Raw genomic sequence first — 18,745 nt, 5'->3', positions numbered from 1 at the left:
CTCTGCCCAGAATCAGGCAATTCACTCCCCAAGGATGCACTGGAGGTGGCCTGTGGGGGTGTCCTGGCTCCCGATTGGACAGGGCGTCTTCTGCAGCTGGTGGTGGCTTGCTGATTGGGTGGGGAGAGGGCGGACATTTGGCAGAAGGCCTCTTCTCTGACTCTGCATCGTCCCTGGGGACAACCTCAGTTTCTGCATCACGTTTACCCCAGAGGGAGCCAGACCAGGGAATGGGCAGCTGAAACAGCCAACTGCTGGTGACTCCTGATGATCCAGGCACCGTCTGCACCACATTTTGGCACAGGGACCCCTGACTCTCCAGGCAGCCTTCACAGTCAGGCTTAATTGCATGTGAACGTCCCTTCTGCACTGCTTCCCCGGGTGATCTTTCTCAATTGCACTTCTGATCACGCAGCAATACGGCTGAAATCCACCCTCCCAACCCCAGCCACCGCCCCCCTGCTCCAGGCCCTCAGGATAAAGTCCCTGCTCAGAAATGGCTCCAGCACAACTTTCTCAGCATTCCTGCCTTTCTCCCAAGCAGCCAGGCTCTGTCTCCGCAACCAGCCCAGGCCTTGACTCTTGTTCCTTCTGCCTGGGACATCCTCCTCTGCTCCTGCCTTCACATAACCCTCACCTGGCCCTCTCCTACTTCTTCAGGCCTCCATTTCAACAACTCCTCTCCCAGGAAGCCTTCCCTGACCTCCCGAGCCCATGTGCCCTTCTCATGTGCTTCTCCCACAGACCCTGTACTTAGGCCCTTCACAGCACTTAATTATACCACTGTGAGCACCTTGGCCACCTGATGCGAAGAGCCAACTCATTGGAAAAGACCCTGATGCTGGGAAAGATTGAGGGCAGGAGGAGAAGGGGGCAACAGAGAAGGAGATGATTAGATGGCATCACTGACTCAATGGACAAGAGTTTCAGCAAATTCCAGGAGATAGTGAAGGACAGGGAAGCCTGGCATGCTGCAATCCATGGCGTTGCAAAGAGTCAGACACGAGTGACTGAACAACAACAATGAAGTACTTGGATTATAGTCTGTCTCCCAGCTTTCAACGGTGGTCTCCGAGAGGGCCTTGCCAGCTGTTGTGTCACTGGATACAGAATAGGGGCTTAGTACTTATGTGTTGGAGCAGCTGAATAAATGACTGAAGGGCTGGAAGCCTTTTATGTGAGTTTGTATCAGTCATCTATTGGCAGAATAATGCATAACAAATTGCCCCAAATATGGATGACCTCCATCAATAAGAATTTATGTGGCTCATGAGTCTGCAGGTCAGAGGTTGGGACTAGACTTGGCTTGGAGGGTGGGGGTGGTTCTTCTGGCTCAGCTGGTCTCAGACACACATCTAGGGCCCGATGGCTACTGGCTGATCTTGGGGAGCCTCAGTTGGGATTGTTGGGCGCGAGCTCTGTTTCACATTTGTCTCCTCCAGAAGGCTAGCCCAGGCGTGACCCACGGTGAGGGCAGAGGGGCCAGAGGGCAAGCAGGAACCTGTTCATCTTGAAAAACTGGAACTCTGTACCCAATCAACACTGCCTCCCCTTCCTCTTCCTTCAGGCCCTGGTGACAACTCTTTTACTTTCTATCTCTGTGAATCTAATTCCTCCAGGACCTCATAGGAGTGGAATTATCTTTGGGGGACTGGCTTATATTATTTCACTTAGGATAATGTCCTCAAGTTTTATCCATGCTCTAATGTGACAGGATTTCCTCCCCTTTTTAAGGCTGAATAATATTCCATTGTATGGATAGACTACATTTTGCTTATCCACTCATCCATTGATGGAAATTTGGATTGCTTCCACCTTTTGGCAATTGTGAATAATGCTGCCAGGACCATGGGTGTGTAGCTATCTTTCAAAACCCTGCTTTCAATCTTTTGGGGTATACAGTTGACCATTGAACAATGTGGGGGCTGTGGGGGTGGACCCCTACTCCCAATCTTAAATCTTAGTATAAGTTTGTAGTCAGTCCTCTGTATCTAAGATTCAACCTGTATCCATGGATTCAATCAACCTCAGACTGAATAACCTAGTCGTATACATGGTATGTGCGTGTGTGCTAAGTCACTTCAGGTTTGTTTGACTCTTTGCAACCCTGTGGACTGTACCCCACCAGGCTCCTCTGTCCATGGAATTCTCCAGGCAGAAATACTGGAGTGGGTTGCCATGCCCTCCTCCAGGAGATCTTCCCGACCCAGGGATTGAACCCGCATCTCTTATGTGTCCTGCATTGGCAGGTGGGATCTTTACCACTAGTATCACCTGGGAAGCCCAGTATACATGATACATTTATTGAAAAAAAAAAAAATAGGCATTTAAGTGCACTAGTGTATTTCGAACCCATATCATTCAAGGTCAACTATATACCCAGAACTGGGATGGCTGGATCTCAAGTGGTGTGACTTTTTAAATTTTTTATTTATTTTTTTGGCCACATTTCATGGCATGTGGGATCTTAGTTCCCTGACCAGGGATCAAACCTCTCACTCCCTGCATTGGCAGCATGGAGTCTCAACCACTGGACCACCAGGAAAGTCCCACAAGTGGTATGACTTTTAGCCTGGTGGGCAAACCCTTTGGGAACAGAGATCCACACATTTACAGAGCGGCGGTTGATTGGACAAGCTCTATCCTGGGGCCTGACTATTTGGTTTGGATCCCAGCTCTGCTGCTTCCTAATTGTGTTTTCTCAGCTAGATCACTCCCTCTGAGCCTCAGTTTCCTCCTCAGTGAAATGGGGGTAATATGAGCATCTATTCAGACAGCGAGAAGATTACTGCTGCTGCTAAGTTGCTTCAGTCGTGTTCGACTCTGTGCGACCCCATAGACGGCAGCCCACCAGGCTCTCCCATCCCTGGGATTCTCCAGGCAAGACCACCAGAGTGGTTTGCCATGTCTTTCTCCAGTGCTTGAAAGTGAAAAGTGAAAGTGAAGTCGCTCAGTCCTGTCCGACTCTTAGTGACCCCGTGGACTGCAGCCTACCAGGCTCCTCCATCCATGGGATTTTCCAGGCAAGAGTACTGGAGTGGGGTGCCATTGCCTTCTCCTCGAGATTACATGAGAAGGGATTTAGAGCAGAGCCTGACACAGAGTAAATGACACCCACATGTTGTTTTGTGCAAAGTTCTTGCCCTAGACCCTGCTTTTGACCCTGTCCTGGTGGACGGCTAGAAGTGATGCTTTCCTGGGACTTCCCTGGTGGTCCAATGGTTAAGAATCTGCCTGCCAAGGCAGGGAACATGGATTCTATCCCTGGTCCATGAAGATTCCACATGCCTCAGGGAAACTGAGCTCGTGTGCCACAGCTACTGAGCCCATGTGCTCTAGAGCCCATGCTCTGCAACAGAAAAGCTACTGAAATGAGAAGACCCCTCACCTCGACTAGAGAATAGCCTCTACTTGTCGCACCTAGAGAAAGCCGAGCACAGCAACGAAGACCCAGAGCAGTCAAAAACAAAGTGATGATTTTCTGCCCTTTCTGAACACAATCAGGTGTTATCTGTCCTGGGCAGACCCCAGGAATAGCTGTGTTAATTCTGGGTGACAGGCGCTGGCACAGCTCCCCTCTGCTGGGGTGTTGGGCTCGGACCTGGAGGGCCAAGGGGACCGGTGTTGCTGCAGGGTGAGAGGCTGGGGCCTTGGGCAGGGTAGTGGAGGGAGGTTTCCTGCCAGAGCTGTTCAGCTTCCCAATTCAGGCCTCCGTCTCCCTCTCTTCCCCTGGCGCAGATTGCAATTTGGGCCCGGCAGGAAGAGAGAAATGAGCTTGCATAATAGAGGAACATTTGGTTCTTTCGGGCTGGGCCTGGAGAAGGGTTTTGTGCTGAAGTGTGCAGCACAGGGGCAGACTGGAGACGCTGCCTGTGTGTGGGGCTGGTGGGAGCCCAGTCCGCCCGGTGGGACAGAGGCGCTGAAGGCCAGATGGACGCAAGGGGCGGGCAGCTCCCCCAGGAGAGGGCGGACGCGGAGGGGACAGAGGGTCTGTGACTTTGCTGTTTCCAGCAGACAGGAGGGAGGGCAGGAGGGAACCACACAGGGCGGCACCGTGGCCGCAGGGGCTCTGGGCCAAGCACGTGGCCACAGCGGGCTGTCTCTCCTGGGGCCGTTTGGGCCACTTCCTTCTCACTCTAGAGAGATCTGTGTTCTCAGCGCAGAGTTGAACCTGAACTTCCCGATCTAAGGGGGAGGGGCCTCTCCAGGACCACCAGGCCAGACTGAGAGACACAAACTAACCAAGGGTGGGTGTGACGCCCGCACCGGTTTATCAGGGGGACAGAGATGGGACAGTTACCCCTGTCCCCTGCAGAGATTCAACATGCAGGTGAAGTGAGACTCACGACTCTGGAATGGCTCCTTTTTTTTTTTGGCTGTGCTGTGTCTTTGTTGCAGTGCATGGGCTCTCTAGTTGTGGCACACAGGCTCAGTAGTCGCGGCATACGGTCTTAGTTGCCCTGCGGCGTGTGGGGTCTTAGTTCTCCAACTAGGGATCGAACCCATGTCCCCTGCATTGGAAGGCAGATTCTTAAGCACTACATCACCAGGAAAGTTCCTGGGTGGGTGGGTGGGGGGGCGGCTTCTATCACTCCCAGAGTGTTGCTTGTGTTTCTGACCTGGTTTAGTCTTTGTGACAGTGTAGGTAGGGAGAGGAGGACAGCCTTTCAGCTTTTCAGCAAAAGTTTGCTGAACACTGACGCTGTCCCAGGCCCTGTTCTAGGGGGCTGGAGCTACCACCACCACCTGGAGCAGAGCAGGTTAAGAGTCACATGTTGGGGGAAGTTATATTCCAGGAGAGCAGCTGACTTTGAACAAGGAAACAGGTAAACAAAAACGGTCTCATCTGTGTGGGAGAATGTACATGTGGGCTCCATTTTTCACCTCTCCCTGCATCTATGCTCTTTGCCATAGAGTTGACCCTGAACTTCAACTTGTGTGGCTTGCTTTGGCTAAAAAATGAAATGGAAGTGATGCTGGGCTACTTCTGTCCCTTGAGAGGCTTTGTGCTTTTCTGCACCTTTGCCATGGTGTGTGACAAACACCCTGGATTCGTCTGCTAATTCAAGAGAATGAAATTGTGGTGGAGCAGAGCTAACCAGTCAAACCCCACTCTGGATCAGGCAACTCCTCCACCAAGATGCACTGACAGATATGTGAATGATAAAGCATGATTGTTGTTTTAAGACACAGAATTTAGAGATTATTTGTTACGCAACATGTTTGTGGCAATAGCTAACCAATACAACCAACTACTGGTAAGTGTAATTATTAACTCCATTCCATAGGCCAGGAAACTGAGACCCAAAGAGGTGAAGAGAGTGTTTAGATGTTACAGAGCTGATGTGGCTGAGTCCAGTCAAGAACCCTGCTATCTTGACTCCAGCTTGCCTACTCACTCATTCAACCCATGTTTATTGAGCATTGACTATACACATGGAATTGTGCTAGCAGCTACAGACAGCTCAATGAAAAAGATATTCCTTCTGTGAGCAAGGTCTGTTAAAACGGAACTTCTCTTTTTCTGAGGATTTCAACAGAAGTCTGAAAATCAAGTCCCATCACCTCAGGGTATATCCTCACTGTGAACCACTCATGGCAGCGACAGGACGTGGGTTGTGAGCAGCCGGGCTAGATCTCGTGTTCACTCTCTGTAGCTGGAGGGGAGTGATGACCCCACCTGACCCATATGGACTGAGAGTGGAGGAGAGAGGATTTTCTCCAAAGAAAAAATGTTGCTGTTAAACTTTAAGAAGGGGAAATAGATGCTGGGAAGATTAAAAAAAAAAATGATGCTCACTCCAGACCTCTGGGGTCCAGATGAAGACCTCCCAGCAGCTCTGTGGTCCTCGTTGAAGTCCCCCAGCGTCTGCAGCTCCTCCAGGCCACTCCCCTCTCTCCAATGTCCCTCGCGGAAGCTAGCCCTGACTTTCAGAAGATCAGATGTGATTTATTCCTGGCATCTGTGCTGCCACTGCCTGTGAGGTGCTTTGCAGCAGAACAATAAGTTACAGGGCCATTTATCTTGTTGGCGGCTTCTGATAAAATGAGCAGCCTGAGCAGACAGGACCTTTAACGAACATGATCAGGGCTGTTTATTTAGAAACCAGAAGACCTTGAAATTGGCTTTAATTGAAGGGGTTAGAAGTAAGGGGTTTGACTGGATCTATTGAGAGCAGAGACACTCCACCTCTGGAAAGGTCACAGTGATGGGCTGGCATGGCTTTGAATCTTGGCTGTGCCCCCAAGTTTGACTTTGGGTAAGCTGCATGACCTCTTCCAGACTTTGTTTCCCCATCTGTGAAATGGAGATGTATGGGTCAGCATCATCTCAGTTATGCTGCAGTAACAAACAACCCCCTCAAATCTCATGGCTTAAAACAACCAGCTTGTATCTCACTGATGCTCCATGGCTATGGTGGGTTGGCGGGTGACCCTTTGCCACACCTCCTCACTGTGGGACTCAGATTGATGGAACATGTCGTCTGCAACATGACCATCATTGGGCATGGGGCAAATTGTGCGCTGGTTTTTATTTATTAGTTTGTTTTTGGCTGTGCTTGGTCTTCGTTGCTATGCCTGGTCTTTCTCTAGTTGTGAAGAGTGGAGGCTACTCTTCATTGTAGTACATGGGCTTAGTTGCTCCGGGGCTTGTGAGATCCTCCCGGACCACGGATTGAACCCATGTCCCCTGCATTGGCAGGAGAATTCTTAACCACTGGTCCATCAGGGAAGTCGTGCAATGTTTCTTAAAGCTTCTTCTCATGAGCAACTTACATCATTTCCACTCACATCGAGTTGGTCTAGGCAAGTCATGTGGCCATGCCTCCTGGTGGGGCGGTGGGAGTGGAGAAGAGAGACCTTACCATGTGACCATTAGCCGGAAAGCCAGAAGGGTTAGTATTTATTAGAGAGAGCTGTTCTGCTGAGCTATCATAGAAGTCAGTAATTTTCTTCTCCCTTCTGGAGATGCTAATTATCTGAGTCTAATCCATTATGCTTTTTCTGGCCAGCTTCGTCACCCTTCCCCCCCTATTTCTGCCATGTCACTCCATCTGCTGTGAACTTCCATATATGTTGCCGAACATTAAAGCTGGGCAGCCTGGCATTTAAGAACCCCTAACGCTGGCATCTCTCAAGGGCCCCAAATCTAGCTCAGAGGGAACTGGGACTAGGTATTTCTTACCCCCCACCCCCCCCCCGCTCCCCACTGTAGCCCCAGAATCTACCACAGTGCCTGGCCCACAGCAAGTGTTCAATAATTACTCGTTGCAGTTGTGAAATGATGTACTGGACATCACATGCCCTGGAAAACGTCAAAGGGAGGATTCTACGTGCTTGGTGACCTAGGGGTCATTGCCACTTACTGGGCACTAGCTGAGGGCCAGGCCTCATGAGCCAACTGCCCTGAGTGTAGGGATGATAGTAGGCGTTACTGTGACAGGATTCTTTATTTGGAATTTTAACTCCTTTCTCCAAGTTTCATTGAAATATAGTAGACATGCAACATTGTATTTGTTTTAGGCACATGACATGATGATTTGATATATGTACACATTGTGAACAGCTTCCCTGGTGGCTTAGATGGGAAAGAATCTGCCTGCAGTGCAGGAGACCTGGGTTCAATCCCTGGGTTGGGAAGATCCCCTGGAGAAAGGAGTGGCTACCCACTCCAGCATTCTTGCATGGAGAATTCCATGGACAGAGGAGCCTGGCAGGCTACAGTCCATGGGGTTGCAAAGAGTCAGACACGACTGAGTGACGAAGCACACACACATACACACACAGACATTGTGAAATGTTCCCCACAATAAATTTAGTTAACATCCATCACCTCACATAGTTACAACTTTTTCTTTCTTGTGATGAGAACTTTTAAGATCTACTGTCTTAGCAACTTTCAAATATATGATATTGTTAACAATAAGCAGGACTCTTTATGGAACTATTCATTCATGTTTATTCACCCTGTAATTTTCTTTCATTGGATTCCAAGACAGACTTCAGCCCTTTGTATTTTCTTAATTTATGTCCCCCACCCCTCACCCCAAGCAGAGGGTAGAAGTTTCTGGAAGATAGTCTCCTTGCTTTGTATTAATCTGGGCTCTCTAGAGACAGAGACTAATAGGATATCGTATATTTCTATCTTTATCATCTCTATTTATCTACTTACAAAGAGTTTTTTTTTTTTTTCATCTGGCTGTGCTATGAGGCATGCAGGATCTTAGTTCCCTGATTAGGGATCAAACCCATGCCCCCTGCATTGGGAGCACAGTCTTAACCACTGGACCGCCAAGGAAGTCCAAAGAGATTTATTATAAAGAATTTGTTCACATGGTAATGGAGGCTGAGAAGTCTCACAATCTGCCATCTGCAAGCAGGACACCCAGGAAAGCTGATGGTTTGATTTCCAACTCAAGTCTGAGTCCCAAGACAGGAGATCAATGTCCCAGCTTGAAGACAATAAGGCAGAGAGAGTGAATTCTCCCTTCCACATCTTTTTGTTCTACTCAAGCCTTCAACTGATTTAACAAGGCCCTCCCACATTGAGAAGAAGGGGACGACGGAAGATGAGATGGTTGGATGGCATCACCGACTCAATGGACATGAGTTTGAGCAACTCTGGGAATTGGTGAAGGGCAGGGAAGCCTGGCATGCTGCAGTCCATGGGGTCACAAAGAGTCGGACACGACTGAACTGAACCCACATTGAGGAGGGCAATCTGCTTTATGCAGTCTAGTGACTCAAATGTCAATTTCCACTGGAAATATCCTCATGGACATACCCAGAATAATGTCTAACCAAATATCTGCACAATCCATGGTCCAGTCAAATTGACATGTAAAATTAATCATCACAAGTCTTTTGTGAAAACTTCGTGTATTAGGATATAAGCTCAGCCTCTGTAACATGGGCCCCATTCCCCTCAAAAAACCCACATCAATCAAAACAAAACTGAAGTTTGTATATCTCTTATATAAGAGGTCTGAGGGTGGGGGGTATGCCAGGAGGGCTAGAGGCTCAGCTCTGCAGCCATCGGGGTCCCAGATCCTTTGATTTTGTTCTGCAGAAGGTGACAACCCCCATGAAATTAAAAGACATCTGCTCCTTAGAAGAAAACCTATGACAAACCTAGACAGTGTATTAAAAAGCAGAGACATCAGTTTGCCCACAAAGTCCATATAGTCAAAACTATGGTTTCTCCAGCAGTCATATACAGATGTGAGAGTTGGACCATAAAGAAGAGTGAGCATCAAAGAATTGATGCTTTCAAACTAAGGTGCTGGAGAAGACTCTCAAGAATCCCTTGGATGCCAAGGAGATCAAACCAGTCAATTCCAAAGGAAATCAACCCTGAATATTCATTGGAAGGACTGATGCTGAAGCTGAGGCTCCGATACTTTGGCCACCTGATGGCAAAGAGCCAACTCATTGGAAAAGACCCTGATCCTGGGAAAGATTGAGGGCAGGAGGAGAAGGGGGTGACAGAGGACGAGGTGGTTGAATGGCATCACTGACTCAATGGACATGAGTTTGAGCAACCTCTGGGAGATAATGAAGGACAGGAAGCCTGGCATGCTGCAGTCCACAGGGTCACAAGGAGGCAAACATGACTGAGTGACTCAACAACAACAAAGGATATGGATGTTCCCTCTAAGTATGGTTGAAGCAGCATCAAAATCAGATCCATGTTCCAGCTCTCAGAAATGGAGAGAGAGAGAGAAAGTGGAGGCAGGCAACTTCCTGTTAAGCAAGTGGTGTGCAAGCCACAAAAACCATTCCTGCTCACCCTCAAAGGGGAGCAAGAGGGGCTGCGAGATGGTGTCTCTGGCTCAGCAGCCAGATCCCAGCAGAAGTTCTCTTCCTGGAGGACAGGAGGCATCCTGGAACTGGCTGAAAAGTTGCTCTTGGTTCTGGAGGGAGAGCGAGCAATGGCGGGAAATTTGCATAGGTTGGAGGTGGCAGCAGGGAGGCCGGCCCGGTGACTTCATTTGGTGGCGGTGCTCTTGGGAGGTGTCAGAATCTAGAAGCTGAATTGTGTACCAGGAAGAGGGCACCCTGAGTGAAGAGGTCCTAGTGCAGACAAGCTCCCTCCCCCCACCCCCACCACATGGATGCTGAAGATTTCCCACCAGAAGAGGCTGCATGTCCTGGATCTCCTGGGTTCTCAGTGGGAGCCAGTGGCCAGAGGGACTCTCAGATTTGGTCTCTGACCTGAGTCAGCATGGAGGAACTCCAATCCTGAGACTGAGAATATATCTATATCTATATCTATATCTATATCTGTATCTATATCTATATCTAATCTATATCTATCTATCTATATCTATCTATCTCTCTCTCTCTCTCTCTCTCTCTCTATCTATCTATTTTATCATCTTGGGAGGATATGGATGGGCTTGGAATTGACTCTGTGTTGATCGGAAAGAAGTAAAATTGGTTCCATCTTGAAGACTTGGATTTGGGATGTATACCAATGATGCCACCTGCTGCATCAATGTCCCCATTTTAGTGGAGACTGGCTCAGAGATGTCAAGTCACTGTCCCCTGGTCACACAGCAAGTTATGGGAAAAGTGGGATTTGGAATGAGGTTAGCAGATCCCACGGGCATCCCTGCTGCACCCTCCTGTTCTGCTTGGCATGCAAGCACTGTTTGGAGCTGAGACACAAGACAGGAGAGAAGCATGGGGGTGGCGGCATCATGTGATATGTGATTTTTTGTGTCTGGTTTCTTTCACTCAGCTTCATGTTTTCCAGGTTCATCTACATTGTAGCAGGTGCCAGGGCTTCATTCCTTTCTATGGCTGAATGATAGTCCATTGTATGAAGGGACCATATTTTGTTTATTCATCTACATATGGACATCTGGGTTGCTCAAACTTTTTGACTATTGTGAATAATGCTATGATGAACATGTGTGTCGAAATTGTTGTGTGGATTCTGGGTGCCTGAGGAAAGGGCTGTGATGTGTGATGTGGGTTTGCCAGCACCATCTAGAAAGTTCAGCAGGCCCCAGCCTGGGAAGCCTCTTGGAGGCTCTTCCATATGTATGTCTCGGAAGCAGTGGGCTGTTTTCTAAACAAGTTGTCTCCTGCTGTCATCTCTGCACCCAGGCTGAGCTGGAAGCAGCTGGTGAATTATTCAAAGTGGCTTCTGTGCAAGTTCCCCGTTCCTCCCACCCCAATGCTGCTGGAAGCACAGAGCTTGGGGAAGCCTGTCACTCAGGCGTGCAGGGGAGTTCACTGTAGGAAGTGTGGCTGACACTTATGTCTGATCTGCTCATTCTGGGCCAGGCCAGTTCATTCACTTCTCTGAGCCTCAGTGTCCTTGTCTCGAAAATGGGTGAGAAAACAGGTAGACTATTTAGCCCAGTGCCTGGAATAGCAGTTGTTGTTTAATCAGTAGATTGTGCCTGACTCTTTTGTGATCCCCATGGACTGTAGAGGATCCCCCAGGCTCCTCTATCCATGGAATTTCCCAGGCAAGAATACTGGAGTGGGTTGCCATTTCCTTCTCCAAGAGATCGTCCCAACCCAGGGATGGAACCCTCATCTCCTGCATTGGCAGGAGGATTTTTAAAATTTTTATTTTATTTTTAATTGGAGGATAACTACTTCACAATATTGTAATGGTTTCTGCCATATATCAACATGAATCAGCCATAGGTATACCTATGTCTCCTCCCTCTTAACCTCCCTCCCACTTCCTTCCCCATTCCTCCCCTCTACCAGTTTTGGGTTCCCTGCATCATACAGAAAATTCCCACTGGCTATTTATTTTACATGTGGTAATGTATATATTTCAAAGCTACTCTCTCAAATCAGCCCACCCTCTCCTTCTCCCATTGTGTCCAAAAGTCTGTTCTTTATGTCTGCATTTCCTTTGCTACTCTGCAAATAATATCATCAGTACCATCTTTCTAGATTCAATATATATGCATTAATATATGATATTTGTCTTTCTCTTTCTGACTTAGTTCACTCTGTATAATAGGCTCTAGGTTCATCCACCTCATTCGAACTGACTCAAATGTGCTCCTTTTTATACCTGAATAATATTCCATTGTGTATATGTAGCACCACTTCTTTATCCATTCATCTGTCAGTGAACATCTAGGTTGCTTCCATGTCCTAGCTATTGTAAATAACGCTGCAATGAACATTGGGGTACATGTATCTTTTTCAGCTATGGTTTCCTTAGGGTATATGCCCAGCAGTGGGATTTCTGGGTCATATGGTAGTTTTATTTCTAGTTGTTTTTTAAAGAATCTCCATACTCTTTTCCATAGTTGCTGTGTCAATTTGCATTCTCACCAGCAGTGCAAGAGGGCAGATGGATTCTTTACCACTGAGCCACCAGGGAAGCCTGCCTGGCCTGAGTTAGAAAGTGCTTAATAAAATGGCTGGTGTTTTCTGGTATATGTTCCTATTCCTTGTGACTTAGTCATTTTTCTCTTATGTCCATGACAAAATGAAACTCTTGCATGTGCACCCTGAGTGGTGGGTACAAGAAGATGCACGGCAGCTCTGTTCACTGTGGCAAAACCTGAAACCAACCCAAATACTCACTGGCAGGAAGAAGAACAACTACACTGTGGTATATCCACACTGTGGAGTATTATACAGCAGTGAAAATGAGTAAGCAGCAATCCGAGGGCCACACAGGGTGAATCTTAGTAAGAGTGTATGGCAGAATTTCTCAACTCTGACACTAGTGACATTTTTTTTCTCATTATTATGATTAATATTTTCTTTTTTGACCATGTGACATGTGAGATCTTAGTTCCCTAACCAGAAATCGAACCTGTGTCCCCTGCAGTGGAGGCACAGAGTCTTAGCCACTGGAGCACTGGGGAAGTCCCTAATTATTATTTATTTCTTTATGGGTTGCATTAGGTCTTCATTGTTGCTCACGGGCTTTCTCTAGTTGTGACCAGGAGCTACTCTCTAGTTGTAGTGCATGGACTTTTCATTGTAGTGGCTTCTCTAGTTGCAGGGCACAGAACCTAGAGCATGTGGGTTCCAGCAGTTGTGGCATGTGGGCTACAACTAGTTACGGCTTGTGGGCTCAGTGGTTGTAGCACATGGGCTTAGTTGCTCCTCAGCATGTGGAATCTTCCCGGACCAGGTATTGAACCCGTGTCTCCTACATTGGCACGTGGATTCCTATCCACTGTACCGCCAAGGAAGTCCCCCTTATTATTATTTTTAATAGCAATTTTATTGAGATGTAATTCACATATGATGCATCCACCCAAAAATCTGGTTATAAGTGTGTGGAGCAAGGAGGTGACCCTGGGGCTCACACAGAGGACCCTCTCTGAGCTATTCGCCTTTTAATCCCTCACCTCAGAGTGGTCTGGGTCAGAGATGTTCAACTTTGCAAACTAAATTGAAACAGGGAGTCTCCAACTTCCTAAACAGTAAATCCAATGACTACCAGCAGGTACCAAACATTACATGCCCAGCACCCTGACAGATGAACACCTTCAAGACAACTTACAGTCTTTCCTAGTATTATCATCATCACCTGAATTTTACAGTTGAGGGAACCGTGGCACAGAGAAGTTAGGTGACTGGCTCAAGGTCACACAGCCACAAAGAAAAGGAGATGTGAACTCCCTCCTTTGGATGGAGAGACTCCAATTAGGGCAATATTTTAAGCTCCCCATAGGTAAGGCTACAAACCAAGGCCAGGCGGCCTGTTAGGCTGTTTTTAGGTTTCTGTCATGTTTCTCCTAGGGTAGCTGGCCTGGGCGGCAGCTCTATTCCACATTCAGCCCCGGCCAAGGAATGTCACAGCGGCTGTCACACAGCGGGGCGAGGGTGGGCAGCAGAGGAGGGAGTGGCATCTTGGCAGCTGTGACAAATAGAAAACAGATTGCATTTCCCTTCACTTCCACCCCCAGCCTGGGGAGGGGATACGCCGGAACCCAATTATCCACTTACAATGGATGCTCTATTGTGGGATGAGGCAAGGTCACGGGCAATGGAGCAGGGCACTAGTCCTGCCTGGGGCACAGTGTCCTTGGCACAGCCGGTTGGCTGGGTCTCGGCTGACCTGGCTTCTTCCAACCAGCCTCCCCACCCCCTCTCCTGCCTCAGAAAGACTCAGCATCCCTGTCAAAACTTGGTTACACTCTCCAAGTAACCTTGACATTCTCATTGTCTAGGACAAGATCTATGGATTTCTGCTCTGAGCGTTCCAGACTCTAGAAAAGACTCTGTCATTCATTCATTCATCCTGTCCACCTCTCCTCCATCTCCTTATCTGTATCTATCTTTTTAAAAATAATTAATTAATTAATGATTTTGGGTGCACGAGGTCTTAGGTTTGACATGCAGGATCTTCCATCTTTGCAATGGCAGGAGGGATTTTCTTACTTGCGGCATTTGAAATGTTTAGTTGCAGTATGCCAGCTAATAGTTGTGGCACGCAGGATCTAGTCCCCTGACCAGGGATTGAACCCAAGCGTCCTGCATTGGGAGTGCAGAGTCTTAGCCACTGGACAGGGAAGTCCTTGCATCTGTCTGTTGTTGTTGTTCAGTCACTAAGTCATATCCGACTCTTTGTGACCCAATGGACTGTAGCATGCCAGGTTCCTCTGTCCTCTATGATCTCCCAGAGTTTGCTCAAATCCATGTCCATTGAGTCAGTGATGCCATCCAACCGTCTTCGTCCTCTGTCATCCCCTTCTCCTCCTGCCTTCAATCTTTCCCAGCATCAGGGTCTTTTTCAGTGAGTCAGCTCTTTGCATCAGGAAGCCAAAATAATGGAGCTTGACCTTCAGCACCTGTCCTTCCAAAGAATATTCAGGGTTGATTTCCTTTAGAATTGACTGGTTTGATCTCCTGGCAGTCCAAGGGATTCTCAGAAGTTTTCTTCAACACCACAGTTCGAAAGCATCAATTCTTTGGCGCTCGGCCTTCCTTATGGTCCAACTCTCACATTCATACATGACTACTGGACAAACCATAACTTTGACTATATCTGGACTTTTGTTGGCAAAGTGATTTCTCTGCTTTTTAATACCTGTCTAGGTTTGGCATAGCTTTCCTTCCAAGGAGCAAGCATTTTAATATCATGGCTGCAGTCACCATCCACAGTGATTTTGGACCCGGAAAAAATAAAATCTGTCACTGCTTCCACGTTTTCCCCTTCTATTTCCCATGATGTGATGAGACAAGATACCGTGATTTTAGTTTTCTTAATGTTGAGTTTTAAACCAACTTTTTCACTCTCCTCTTTCACCCTCATTAAGATTTAGTTCTGGGCTTCCCTTGTGACTCAGCTGGTAAAGAATCCACCAGCAATGCGGGAGACCTGGGTTCGATCCCTGGGTTGGGAAGATCCCCTGGAGAAGGGAAAGGCTAGTTACTCCAATATTCTGGCCTGGAGAATTCCATGGACTGTACACACAGGACACAAGTGAGTGACTTTCACTTACTTTCTGCAATTAGAGTGGTATCATCTTCATATCTTGCTGATATTTGTTGATATTTCTCCCTGCAATCTTGATTCCAGCTTGTGACTCATCCAGCCCTTCATTTTGCATGATGTACTCTGCATGTAAGTCAAATAAGCAGGGTGACAATATACAGCTTTTCCATACTCCTTTCCCAATTTGGAACCAGTCCGTTGTTCCATGTCCAGTTCTAACTGTTGCTTCTTGACCTGCATACAGATTTCTCAGGAGGCAGGTAAGGTGGTCTGGTATTCCCATCTCTTTAAGAATTTTCCGCAGTTTGTCGTGATTCACACAGTCAAAGGTTTCAGCTTAGTCAAGGAAGCAGAAGTCGATATTTTTCTGGAATTTCTTTGGTTTCTCCATGATCCAAAGAATGTTGTCAATTTGATCTCTGGTTCCTCTGCCTTTTCTAAATCCAGCTTGTACATCTGGAAGTTCTTGGTTCACATACTGCTGAAGCCTGGATTGAAGGGTTTTGAGCATAACCTTGCTAGCATGTGAAATGAGCACAACTGTAGGGTGGTTTGAACATTCTTTGGCCTTGCCTTTCTTTGGGATTGGAATGAAAATGGACCTTTTCCAGTTCTGTGGCCACTACTGAGATGGTTGGATGGCATCAACTACTCGATGGACATGAGTTTGAGTAAGCTCCAGGAGTTGGTGATGGACAGGGAGGCCTGATGTGCTGCAGTTCATGGGGTCACAAAGAGTTGGACATGACTGAGCGACTGAACTGAACTGAGTTTTCCAAAGTTGCTGACATATTGAGTGCAGTACTTTAATAGCATCATCTTTTTGGATTTTAAATAGCTCAGCTGGAATTTGTCACCTCCACTAGCTTTGTTCATAGTCATATTTCACCCACTCGACTTCATACTCCAGGACATCTGGCTCTAGGTGAGTGACCACTCTATTGTGGTCATCTGGGTCATTAAGACCTTTCTTGTATAGTTCTGTGTATTCCTGCCACCTCTTCTTTGTCTTTTCTGCTTCTGTTAGGTCCTTACTGTTTCTGTCCCTTATGGTGCCTATCCTGGCATGAAATCTTCCCTTGATATCTCCAATTTTCTTGAAGAGATCTCTAGCCTTTCCTATTCTATTGTTTTCTTTTATATCTTTGCATTGTTCATTTAAGAAGACCTTCTTATCTCTCTTTGCTATTCTCTGGAACTCTGCATTCAGTTGGGTATATCTTTCCCTTGCCTATCACTTCTCTTCTTTCCTCAACTATTTATAAAGGCTCCTCAGACAAACACTTCACCTTCTTGCATTTCTCTTTCTTTGGGTTAGTTTTGGTCACTGCCTCCTGTACAATGTCATCAACCTCTGGCCCTAGATCTTCAGGCACTCTGTCTACCAGATCTAATCCCTTAAATTTATTCATCATCTCCACTGTGTAATCATAAGGGATTTGATTTAGGTCATACCTGAATGGCTTAATGGTTTTCCCTACTTGCTTCAATTTAAGCCTGAATTTTGCAATAAGGAGCTCATGGTCTGAGTCACAGTCAGTTCCAGGTCTTGTTTTTGCTGACTGTCTAGAGTTTCTCCATCTTTGGCTGCAAAGAATATAATCAATCTGATTTCGGAATTGACCTTCTGATGACGTCCATGTGTAGAGTCGTCTCTTGTGTTGTTGGAAAAGGGTGTTTGCTATGACCAGCATGTGTTCTTGGCAAAATTCTGTTAGCTTTTGGCTGCTTCATTTGTACTCCATGGCCAAACTTGCATGTTATTCCAGGTATCTCGACTTCCTACTTTGCATTCCAATCCCCATGATAAAAAGGACATCTTTTTTTGGTGTAAGTTCTAGAAGGTGTCGTAGGTCTTCATAGAACTGGTCAACTTCAGCTTCTTTGGCATCAGTGGTTGGGGTATAGACATGGATTATTGTGATATCGAATGGTTTGCCTTGGAAACAAACCAAGGTCATTCTGTTGTTTCTGAGATTGCACCCAAGAACGGCATTTTGGACTCTTTTGTTGACTCTGAGGGCTACTCCGTTTCTTCTAAAGGGTTCTTGCCCACAGTAGTGTATATAATGGTCACCTGAATTAAATTTGCCCATTTCCATCTGTTTAGTTCACTGATCATCAATCTATTAATGATCTGAAAATGTTTGAATTGCTAGGCTGCTTGATTTCTATTGAGATTCATTCACTTATTCACCAATTACTTATGGAACACCTCCTAGGTGCTAAATGCTAAGGCTGTATGCATAGATTTGCCAAGTGTCTGTGGACCACCTACTATGTACAGGTGGTGGGACGCTGTGGTGAACAAGCAGACATGGTCTCTGCCCTCAGGTAGCTTATGGTCTAGAGGGGAGGCGGCCACTCAACAATGGTTGGATGTGACGTGCATTTGTTGCACACCAACTATGTGCAGCTTTCCTAGGCTTTTTAAGGGCAGGATTGGAGGTGCATTATGGTCCATGTGGGCAGTAGGTGTTATGAGTCAGGCTCAGATTAAGATTAGAATCCTATCTCCCACATGAACTAGGTTTGTCTCCTTGAGAGACTGACTTTACCTCCAGGATATGTTTCAACTATCATATGGGTGGTGGTGAAACTTAGCAAAGGGGGCTGAGAAATATCAGTCTGGGAAATCCCCTGGCAGTCTAGCAGTTAGAACTCACTGCTTTCACTGCCAAAGGCCCAGGTCCCAGAACTAAGATCCTACAAGCTGTGTGGTGTGGCTTAAAAAACAAAAGGTCAGTTGGCTTCGGTAGGGACAGAAGTTGGTTTTTAAGGTTCAGCAACTGTGTCTCCTTCTGATAACGGCCCCCAGTCTTGTTGGGGAAACAATTCTCTTCTCGCCTCTCTTGGCTGTGGTTCAAGTGGGGCTGACTGATCCCTCTCACCACTCCCAAAGGAGCACATGACCAAACTTGGCCAATCAGATCGTCCCATCTATCAACCACAGTCATTGATTGGGAAGGTTCACATGATCCAGGCAGGGTCCAGTGAGATTTGGTTCTGGAACACCAAAGACAGAACCTCTTTTGGCTGGGGATGGCAAGTGGAAGGGAGGGGATGTGGTGGTGTCATCTTGCCTCATGAGGGGAGATCCTCCCTGAGAACAAAACCAACCCAGAAGAAATGGAGAGAATGAATATTGATGGTGCCATTTTGAGCCTGTAGTTCCAGCTATGCCGGAAGCTTGTGCAACTCCTGGACTTTTCAGTAACACGGTCCTATAAATTTTCTTTGTTGCTTCAGTCCTTCTGAATTGGGATTTTATCACTTGGAAGGAAGAGACCTGACTCATAACTA

This window comes from Giraffa tippelskirchi, chromosome 11 (genome assembly GCF_054371585.1).
Source record: "Giraffa tippelskirchi isolate mGirTip1 chromosome 11, T2T-mGirTip1v1.2.pri, whole genome shotgun sequence".
NCBI lineage: Eukaryota > Metazoa > Chordata > Mammalia > Artiodactyla > Giraffidae > Giraffa > Giraffa tippelskirchi.
Note: the sequence above shows the minus strand (reverse complement) of the source record.